This window comes from Toxorhynchites rutilus, chromosome 3 (assembly GCF_029784135.1).
Source record: "Toxorhynchites rutilus septentrionalis strain SRP chromosome 3, ASM2978413v1, whole genome shotgun sequence".
NCBI classification, from domain to species: Eukaryota; Metazoa; Arthropoda; class Insecta; order Diptera; family Culicidae; genus Toxorhynchites; species Toxorhynchites rutilus.
This window is the reverse complement of record NC_073746.1, coordinates 243,650,489-243,662,212: the sequence shown is the minus strand read 5'-3', so window position 1 is coordinate 243,662,212 and position 11,724 is coordinate 243,650,489. Positions and strand designations below refer to the sequence as shown.

At 37.8% G+C, this 11,724-nt stretch overlaps 1 long non-coding RNA gene across 1 annotated transcript; it reads right to left on the bottom strand.

Annotated features, from left to right (window-relative positions):
* Nucleotides 1-1,640: 1,640 nt before the first annotated feature.
* On the bottom strand, nucleotides 1,641-11,341 carry LOC129778364 (uncharacterized). The gene is made up of 4 exons (XR_008743426.1): nucleotides 10,766-11,341; nucleotides 10,510-10,611; nucleotides 3,371-4,395; nucleotides 1,641-2,534 (listed from the first exon to the last, which is right to left on the bottom strand). It is a non-coding gene; the product is annotated as an uncharacterized LOC129778364 (long non-coding RNA).
* Nucleotides 11,342-11,724: the final 383 nt, after the last annotated feature.

Sequence of the window (11,724 nt, the reverse complement as noted above, 5' to 3'; positions counted from 1 at the left end):
TTACAAAACAGTGAAATTTTGTTCGATGGACGCCTAACGTCGATTTTCATCGCTCCGCCTAGTGAAAAGTGCTTCTGTATTTTTGCATTTTTGTAGGATAAGGATATTTAAGCTAATTTTAAGAAGATATTGCATTTAATTTTAGGAAATATAACTTTATACTTAGCAAACATGTTTCTAAATTATGCATGTCAGTATTTCAATAGAACAATTCCTCTCTCTATCTGTCCGCATCTCTCAGTCCTTAGATTACTTGACATCTAGGTATAAAGTTCCTCGCATCACATCGGTAGCTGATCGTCATTAGTGCCCAGTGGTTGTAACATACAGGGTTTTCCATTTCGGGCTTCCGAAAGTATACAGCCCTGCACTGACAACCGTTTGACATAGCTGTCAACCAAAGCGTCATATCGTTAGTTGAATGTCTGCCATTTTACAATATGGATCGTTTCAGCATCGCACAACGTGTTAATTTTGTTGAATTATACTATAAAAATGATGAAAAACCGGCAAATGTTTTTCGAGCATTACGGACGGATTTTGGTCGTCATGGACGGCCTACAGAGCACACAATCGCTAATGTAGTGCGTAAATTCGAACAAACTGGATCCGTAGCGGATATTGTGAAACCTGTGCATCATCGTAATGTGCGTTCGGCCGAAAATATTGCTGCTGTTGCTGCCAGTGTGGAGGATGACCCGAATGCTTCGATTCCACGGCGTGCTCAGCAATTGGGCTTGTCAAACACATCATTGTGGCGAATTTTGCATTTGGACTTGCACCTACATCCATATAAAGGACAACTGGTACAAAAATTAGAGCGTGGTGACCATGGAATGCGTCGGGCATACGTCGATTGGGTGAACGAACAACAGCAGCAAAATGCTGAATTTTCGCATCAAATTTTCTTCAGCGATGAGGCACATTTCGAGCTCGGTGGCTATGTGAACACCCAAAAATTCCATATATGGGGCTCAGAAAATCCACACGTGATTGTTGAGAGGCCATTGCATTCGCCAAAAGTCACTGTTTGGTGCGCATTATGGTCTTTGAAAATGAGGACGGCGAGACGGTAACTGTGAATGGTGAGCGCTATGGCCGCATGTTAACCGATTTTTTTTTGCCACAAATTGAAGATATGGATACGGATGACATGTGGTTTCAGCAGGACGGCGCCACGTGCCACACAACACGACCGAACATGGCCATATTGCGAACGAAATTTGAAGGACGCATAATTTCGCGTTGTGGTGATGCCAATTGGCCGTCCAGATCATGCGATTTGAACCCGCTAGACTTTTTTTTGTGGGGTTATGCGAAAGACCGTGTCTATGCCAACTCTCCGCAAACTCTTGAACATTTGAAAGACAACATTTGTGAAGTTATGACCGAGATACCGCCCCATATGTGCCGAAAAGTCATCGAATATTACCTGTCCCGGATCAAGGTTTGCGAGGAAGCCCTAGGTGGACATTTGAATGATGTTGTATTTCACACATAATGGCATAAACCAAACTTAAATTTGAAATAAAAGTTTCATCGAAATTCGAATTCTAAGTGTGTTTTATTTCAATTTACTTTCGGAATTTAAAGTTGGAAAACCCTGTAGAACGTTCAACGTTAGAATCTTGTTATTTTTTACCTTTATTAGAGCGACTTTCAGTCTCCTGGGCTGGGCTACAAATAAAAAACTGAACACATGAAAACTGCTGTTATTTCACTATTTTATGATTTTTTTTCCAAAACCAACAGATATAAGTTAAGTGGTAAAGTGAATGGGGCAGCTGCACCAGTTGAAATCTATGATTTTTGGGTTTGCGCTTAGGGTTCATCGTTCATACATTTTACTTTAGTATTGAATTGTTATTTTTTTGTTTCAAATGTATTCAAAGACTCGTGTAAATGAAGCGCCACACAGTCTGATAAGTGAATTGATCTTTTTACGTGTGCCATGCTCTTCTCTCACAAACACTATTGCCTCATTTTTACACGTTGGTTTACCTATAAGAAAACAATGGCTATCTTCCACCTTCACCTTAAGAAACGAAGGATTTAATAATTTTTTTCTCCTTTGAATTTTCTTTTGTAGTTTTTTTTCATCGCCATTCGAAGTTAGCTCATTTTGTTAATGCATAAGCTATGTATTAGGTTGTGAAAAAAAATATTTTTGGGTGAAATTTAAAACATTTTTAATATGCTTGAGATTGTCCTATTTGGGTCAAATATGCACCGTTTTGTTGTAAAAATTTGTTGCCATTCTGAAGGTAGCTTCATAATGACTCTATCATAGAGGTCTTGGTCACTATTAGCAAAAAACCATTGCAATGGATTTTCACAGTCTTCTACTGATCCCAATTTATCATCACTCTGAAATTTTTGCAATGCGAGATCGTTTGTTGCGAGGTCCGGACTATATGGTGGATGCATTAAAACTTGATTCGGATGTCTCGGAATTGTGTGACCTTGCGTTGTCCTGATGGAACACAACACCTCATCTGTTGGCCAATGCTGAACGTTTCTGGTCAATCGCAAGCCTGAAATGGTCCATTTGTTGACAGTAGAGATCATAGTTTAGTGTATTGCAGCGAAAACATTTTTTTTAAATAAAAAAAAAATAAAAAAAAATCAAAGAAAAAATTCGAAAAAAAATAGAAAACAAATAAAATTGCACCTATTTTACTGTTGCAGTATCGGCACCATAAACATCAATCAAAATTTCTGCGGCCTGGCTTGCATTTTCGTATTTATAAAATATAAAGTGTAAAATGTACCGAATTTTCTCTTTGTTGACCTCCATTTTTAGCACCCTGTAACTCACAACCGAATGGAGCAAACAAAAAACAACAAAAGATTTTTTTTAGTGTGAAATGTCACCTTTACAACGTGCCTAAATTTGAAATTGTATGATGGATGTTACGCGAGATATTGATCACTAAAACCAGCCAAAGAGAAAATAATGGATAACTTTTTCCCCGACCTAATACGTCATATCTACCGTGCATTTATACAGATCTTAAAACTCAAAAAAAATTTAGTGTTTCTATAGTTATAAAACATAGTGTATTCAAAATGAATCAAGAAGAAGATGATGAATTATCATGGAATCATCGAATTATTGAAACAAATACAATGCCATAGTGAGTATTCCCACGATGGCGTTGTTCCCATAAATATCCAATATTATTACCGGCCACAAGTAGCAGATATGACCCGCAAGATATCATTATCGATTGGAAACAAAAAGAAATGTTCATGTTTTCTGTTACCGCAAAAGCGAACGACACAGGATTTTATGTTACAACTTTCCGTAAGAATCTACAAAACAAGATAAGAAGTTGAACATGCAATCTAGAGCTTCTCTCGTGCATACCTGAGTTAATGACGTTCAAAATAGCCGTTGATGAACTTTCTCCTCGTTTGATTCCTATTTTGCGATCCTTCACTTCTTCTACCCACGTCGGAAATGTCATTTCGATTGTCTTCCGCATCCCTCGATTTTACCCACGCACGCCAAAGGTAAGGATACTTGAAAATATTTATGAGTTTTGTGGTTTTCTTGTGGCAATAACAATACGACATCGCTTTAAAATTTATTCTATCTCCCGCCGTAAGTTCGCCCACTGTGCTACCATTTAGTGCCGCTATTGTTGTAACAGCATCCTGGCGCTGTCCTGAGGACATCGCCTTTGTGCTGTGTAACCTCGTTATCGATAGCCTATCATCTTGACAAAAAGGCAGACAGACAGGAGCGCGCCAAGGGGTTCTTTGTTTGCCGGTGCCGAAGCTGCAAGCAAAGAAAGAAAGGCATCTCGTCTTCGCCTCGCATACAAACACCAATCGATCACGTTGGTTGGTTGGCGTTGGTTCTTGCCCGGATATGGCTCTTGTTATGCGCTCCGATGCTGATTGTGTGTGAGTTTATGTATATTGCGTAGGAAGAGTGTCCTCGCCACTTTCCGCCGGGTGCTGCTCTTCATCGCTTGTATCCGATGGTAAATTTGATTGTAAACATTTCCTCTCTTCCGAACCGAGATAGCAGACCCTTTTTTTCGTTGCCGATTTTCGACGAGATTCGTTCCAAATGGTGGGAGAATTTTCTTATTTGTGGCTAACTAACGAGATGGTTTGGTGAAACGATACAACTGTTGCATTTTACGACTGGCGTTGTGATTGATTGGAAAATGGACCCAAAGGAATATCCGTTAGAGATGAGTTGTGCGGGGTATATTTGCGGTCGTTTCGTTCTAGATGGTCTGTTGTGGTTACATTTTAACGAGAATTTAGCTAAATTTATCGACACCCGTGAAATGGAGGCGACGTAAACAAACGGTTCCGTTGTCCGTATGAACCCAGGATTCGGCGCTTCGACTCATTGACGTGTTAAGGTATTTAATTCTGAAAAGAAGAAAAAGTTACGAAATGAATTTTTGACTCAAAATTTTATGGCATAAATGAGGTTTATTCACAATCGATGACAAACTCGATAGTTTCTTTATTGATTTTTTACATCACCTTTCATGGTTTATATTGGTGCTAAGGATGCACTGATTATATATATTTTTTTTTGAAGAAGAAGAAGAAATCACTTTAGCGATATTTTTTATCTTCGATTCAATGCAATTACTTATACTGTAGGGAAATCCGAGTAATAGCGACATCCTCTGATTTTTCTTATCTAAACTTTTTTTTTGCAAATTCACCAATGTCAACACTTTCCATTTCTTACGTTTCGAGCCACACTATAACTGCGGAAGTCGCGTTACTGTCAAAACAAACAAAACAAAACTGATCAGCAAACCGGTAACACTCCGTGAAAAATTCCGCTAGAGGAATTTAAGGTTGAGTCGCAAAATTTTTAAAAATTTAATAATTTTCGTGAGTCTTATTCATCTTAGATCATCGTTCAGAATGTTCTGTGAGACAGTAGATGCTTTTGTTGCTTATCAATGATCAAAAACTGTTGGAGTAGCAATCAGACAGACCGAGAAGACGATTTCCGATTTTGTAACTTATATACTTGCAGAAAGGAGAGTTATACAATTTTGTGTAAGTTCAAACTTTCCAAAACGAAAGCGTTACGCCGGAGAACGAGATTTTGAGCGTTAATAGCTCCTAAACAACTGAACGAAATAGTATGATAAACAATTCATTCGAAAGATAATCTATGCTATGTCTATGCGTTATATGCTTGTTACTTTTTGATCCAAAAATTTGTTTCAATAGCCCTAATATTACTTTCAAAAGAGGCTATTGAAATCACACCAATCGGTATATAAGCGAGTGCCGCTCAGTTAAAGTTGCGCAACGATTGAGGTACGATCGCTGGAATGGATGGATATTTCCCTAACACAGACATAAAAACCATGGAGCCAGGGGAAATTGGCATAGCAAAGCTGCGGGTACTTTTGTGCTCGCATGCGTTTCTGCAAATCGGAATGTTTCCCTAACGCAGATTTCAAAACCATGGAGCCAGAGGGAATTGGCATAGAAAATTAGATGCAAGCAGCGAGTACTATTGTACTCGGATTAACTATGGATTTGATATGGTGTGATACCGTATAGTGGATATGATCAAAGTGGATATTATATAACATATCGAAGAAATAATTTATAAAAGCAGCGTTATAATTTTTTTTTATTTACGAATGTTGCAATCGATCGTCGTTATTGGGAAGTTGGAATTGTTGCGAAGGGGGTCTTATTTTCGCCGTGTATTTCCTAGGAGGAATCCATTCCTTCTCAAGCGTTAATAATCCTGCTCCGGACCAACGATGATTCCAACTGTCGGGGCTCGGGGAGTGGGTACTATTTGCGCTGGGTATTTCCGAGGAGGAATCGATTCCCCCTTTGAACGTTAATACTTCTCTTCCTGCTAAACGAAGTGGTACGATAATCACTTTATTCGAAAGATGATACGCTTGTTACTTATTGATTGCTTAGTCAACGTTAGTCCTACGTCCACCATGCGGTTATATCAAAGATATAACCCACTTCTAGTTTTTTCGTTTAGTATTTTGATTTTGAAATCAATGTTTTTAGATAAAAAAAAAGGACGTCAACCTTTTTACGTTAAGTTCCTTTTGGTGATAATTAGCGCATAAACCCAAACTAGCCTTGTTAGAGAAGATATCATCCTTAATAGAAAAGATGCTTTTTATTGTGTTACAGGGTCAAATGCATAAACAAAAGCATCTGTTTTTAAAAGTTTTAAAATATTTATGTGTATTATGTGTACGGAGAAGACCTCTCATTTTCTCAGACTGAATATGAGTATAGAGTTGTACCCAAACAAAATCCCAAACCGTCCTGGAAAAAAAAAGTTTAAATCTATCCCATTTAGTTTGATATGTGCGAGTGACCCCCAAATTTTTAGTTTGTTTCTGCTCCAATATTCTATTTCTATATTAACCCCTTCGTGTACGATTTAATTTTCAAAAGAGTGGACCAAACACAAACGTCTCGATGGATCACGTATCAAATAATTTCACTACTCTGTTGTCTCTGCTCTGCGTCTTAGCGCCTTGTGATATGCAAGCGTACAACGAGAGAGACTCGATGTGGCTCGTTTTGGCACAATCATTTCACATCGAGTGAGACTCGATGTTGTACGTGAAAGGGTTAAGAAAATTATACATGTATTTAACCCTTTTAAGACCGAACGACGATATATCGTCGTTTTTGTCGGTCGGTGCACTTGCCAAAAATGCCAACGACGATATATCGTTGCGCCTCCGTTGGGGCCTTATTGTACTCATCACAAGAGGTCTTTGTTTCAAAATAACTATTAAAATCGTTCATATTCGATGCAACAAAAGTGAAAAAATGGTTATTAGATTGACATTTTTGTTATATTTTATGCTGATTAGTACCGCGGGTCTGTATATGTTAAGACGCGTCCACATTACGCCAATCGGCATCGGTAATTGGCCTAATAAATTGCTTGTGTAAGTAAAAGTAAGGAAATATTACATATTTTTAGTGGCCAGGAAACTAACTATAAATATCTATAATGAAACTTATATTTTTTTAGTGACGCATTACCAGCCGCATGATCCACTTGTGTAGTAGATCTATCTGACGCTTGCCGTGCATCATAGCGTTATCCTTCCGTTTTATTATCCGATTTCTGTTATTGTATTGTAAATAATTGCAAAATGCAATGTCTATACATTATACTAAAAGATGTATATATGTATAGAGCTATGACCAAATTATGACATTTTTATGTGCAATTACCATTTGTAAAAAAAATCATTTTTGTACGATTTTTGTTATGTCTTATGTTCATGTTATTCTTATGAGTTTCAACAAATAATGAGACACAATTCGTATCGTTTTGTTCTCCCTTTATTTCCGAATATGCTGCTTTGTATATTTTGTAAATATCACTTCTACTTTCGTTTTTACGAGCATTTTTGCACTCCTCTGCAAACTCGCCGATTCGACCCGGTATTCTTCGCTTAGGCACGTTCTTTTCGCCGGTATTAAAAGGGTTAATGATTAAAATGCTTTTAATTTGAACCAAAGTTGAATAACAGATGAATGAATTCTATGAATATGAATTTCGACATAAATTCATACATTCAACCTCATGAACATAATATCATAATATAACATGAACATGAAATAGATTCTGGTGCTGAACAAAAATATGTGTTATGCAAAATGAATATTTTTGATTGACTGTAGCAGTTTACTTATATATTTCATGTGCGGAAAAATGTGAAATTGTCGGTTTTAAAAATCTGTGCTACGAATTGGAAAACCATGTAAACAGATTAATCTCCAAACCTGGCATCCCTGGTTCGTTCAACTGATTCGTCAAAGAAATTTTACGGTGTCGACATCTATGGCGACATTATTGTTTATATGACAAATTACAATCTCTAGCAGATTGGCAGGCCTGAAGACAGTTTCAAATTTGTTAAAATTTGAATTAATATTTTTATTTGGTATTATTTAATAATTTAAAACACGTGGCTGACCTTAATTTAATCCTTTTTCTATATTTTTATCTGACAATCCTACAAAAACTAATTATCATATACAATTATCTTTAGACACCATTTACGATCAAGTTTGTTTCACTAGTAGCGAAAAATGTGATTTTCAACTACAGGGAAACTTCGATATAACGTACCCTCGTTATAACGTATCCTCGATATAACGTCACTCGATATAACGTACACATTTCCAAAGTGTAAAGAAATTTTTTTTCAATATTTTTTTTCTGATAGAACAATTAATTATCTGCATTGTGATGCTAAAACAAGTTTTGTATCTTCAATCAATTCCGAAAAGCAGCTGGTTTTGTTATTCCGGATTCTAAATGAATCATGCTTTAATCAACAGTACGAAGGGAAACATCATGAGAAAGGCTGGCTTCGTCTTCTGATTGAAGTTATTCATTAACTTTACTAAAACAGCAACACAATAATGTATTATAGACTTCGTTTGTGAGTACTTTATTATGCTTCGATATAAAGTACAATTCGATACAACGTACAATTTTGAAAGTGAAATGTACGTTATATCGAAGTTTACCTGTACACAGAATGCATATTTGATACAAAAAAGTTATTTTTTATTCATAATTTTTATTTTAAAAGTGTGTTCGTTCCATATGTTCCATATGAAAATCCATTGTCTTTGTCGCTTCACAAAAGCTCCAGAGTCAGGTTCTGCGATTTAAAGATGACAGACAAAACTTAACGATACCTGTCAGTTCCGAGTTGCTTCGTGTGCGGATCGAAGTTGAGCTTAAGTTTGACAGCTGAGATGAAGACAATTTGATATCGAATTTCAGTTGACCCGTTTGCGGACGGCCTTATGGTATCTCACTACATTCCAATCGCCTTCTCTGTTGACATCTCCGCGCCGAAGTTCATGTTCTTCTCCGTAGTGTATCTTTCATGTAAAGGGTGTCCCACATCAAATTGCATCACAAAAAAAGTTGTAAGAAATGAACTAGTTGATCGATCCTTCTGAAGCTTTCAGACAATAAAATATAGCCCATTAATAAGGCATATTTATTCCGTTCAACTTCAAAACCATCACCGTTTGCTCGCAACATACGTTTTTGATGTTCAAAATCAACAATGATTCATCTATACAAGACATAAAAGAATCATTTGATGAAATATTCAACTATGTAGTATGATGCTAAGCATTAGATTTTTCTGGGGAGTTATTTGATGGCTATTTTTACATCAAACTCTGATGAATTATCAAACAATAATCATTTGTACTGCAGTTAAGTCTTATGCATTGGAAGTGAACATATGTCTCCTATAAAACGGTTCACTGCTTTCAAAAATATTTGCAATATTTGTCGTACCCCCAAAGTTAATTTTCAGCACATGTTATGGCATCCCGATTTAAAACATTAAATGAGCCGAAAAACAACAGAAAATGTTCTTCTCCCCAATACGTGTATATCATTTGTATAATATGTATGCTAGAACCAATATGAGCGAGCGAAACAGGAGACACATTTAAATAAAAGCATATGAAAGCTTTGCGTATAGTTTGCCAAATACACGATCCAGACAGAGAAAAATATATATTCTCGTTCATAATCTTCTTTATCCTCTTAGAAAACACTTTCCAACTTCATTTTATGATGAGGTGTAATATTATCTTGCTTTTGTACAACAGTACTAACAGCTATATGGATAGCATGGTCATGTGAAACAGCTTTGCCTTCCAGCCAGCCTTGGTTCGATCCCCATTGACGTCGTATGGTTTTTTGGCACAATACCAAATGAAATGAGAAAAGGAAAAACGAAAGAGATGTCTGCTCCCATACATACAAACCTTTTTTTAAGCTTTCAAAACAACTAATTATTTGGGCATTTCACCCGAAATAGCATTTCACACATTTCACTCATTTCACACGAAATAGCATTATTTCTGCCAAAAATTAAATGTTTTCAGCCAACGCTAGTTTGGGTGTAGACATTTTATTATTCGAATTAAGTGAATTTCACCAATATTAATTCATCAATTTATTGAGAATTTTTTCAGATGCTACTTCAAACAAAGTATCACTAAACCAACGATAGTCCTACGTGAATCTTGGAATTATACCACAGATATAACCCATTTCCTGTTTTTTCGTTGTTTTTTCAATATACGATAACTTTTATTCGATGTTTGAATAATCATGTTCCATGGTGAAAGTTCCCACCGCTCATACGATGCCACCTTCTGACCCATACGCGAACTTCTGCACACATTCTTGTGGTCGCACTGTCGTTTCAGCAGCATTGATTCACAGCCTGATGCTAATTGGTCCCAGAAACTAGAACTTTTCCCACCGAAGGTTCACCGCCACTACACGCGACGTAATTGATGAGAAAGTGGGTCTCTTTTTCTCCATCGTCATCTCCATCAGCCCAGGCATCAGTTGACGATTGTCACAGTTCCCAGCGCATCATTCGGGCTGGTATCAAAAGAAATGCCGCTGGCCGATAAGGATCTGCGAATTGTGTGAGCATGTTTGCATACCTGCAAAGTGCATCGGCGGATTGTTGCATTGCGAGTTACGAAAGTGAGCCGCGACTGTTTTCTATGTCACTTTCAGAAGTCTTCTCATCGGGGGAACGATGCCTACAACGGGACGACAACAAAACATCACGTATCAAACACTTGGCGTGAAACAGAGGTAGGTTTCATAACTGAGACGCCACGAGATCTTGATCGTGTTCGCTTCATGCCCACCTCAACGCTCTATCAGTATCCCCGTAGAATAACAATTGCTCACCTCTAAACAATCGGCCGAGAAGTTGGCTAGCGAATGAACACGCGATGGTGTGAATTACGGACTTGTCAGCGTAATGGCCGTCGTTAACTTCCGCGCAAAATGTTCACATCGGTTTTCTCACAGTGCAATTCCTCTGGTGGTCGGAAATGGGCGAACATGTTAATTGAAGATGTTTTCCACACTATCTGCAGTTGCTTAAATATGATTCCTTTACAGAGTTCTTATTTTACTGGGTCCCAATGAGTTAATTATCGATATTTTTCTAATTTTTACATGTGGCGAAGAAGCCTACATGTCGATCATATAATTTACAATTTCCTACAGTAATAACATTTATGATTCATTACATATTCGGAAAAAAAACTCTAATATCGCACTAGAATAACCAAGAAAACTTATTTTCTCGAAGCATACATTCAGCGTATTGACAGATTCGCTTAACTCGAATCGTGAAATAAACGCTTCCCAATCGATAATCAGGACCTCAAGAATATTGGAAACGCAAGAATTCTCATGAATTCCTTTCCGGTACCGATAAAAGGCGGATGTCTGCTCAAAAGGTTCCATCCACCCACACAAGCGCCGGCACAAAAAACCGTAAACGTCAACCGTCGGTGTTCCTCCGGTGGAACGGGTAAGAGCACGAATGGCAAGTCAAAGTTGGAAGCAGTTCACCTGCCAGCGGTTATACCGTGCCAACATTCCACCCACCCGGGTCCGACTTTCGTTTCGCTGATGGAATGTGTTGCCATTTGCACACTCACGCGCACCTTCTCTCCTCCCGGGGATAGACTCGCTCTTTGGTCGTTTGAGCTCCACCTTCCCATTTAAGAGAATTACTACCACAGCAAGCCATTAGCCATCATCGTCACTCGCCTCCTCGAAAGCAACGGAGACGGAGATGGGGGCGAACAGCAGGGATTATAAAAAGGACTCGAACTCTTGCGGGTATGCCCGTT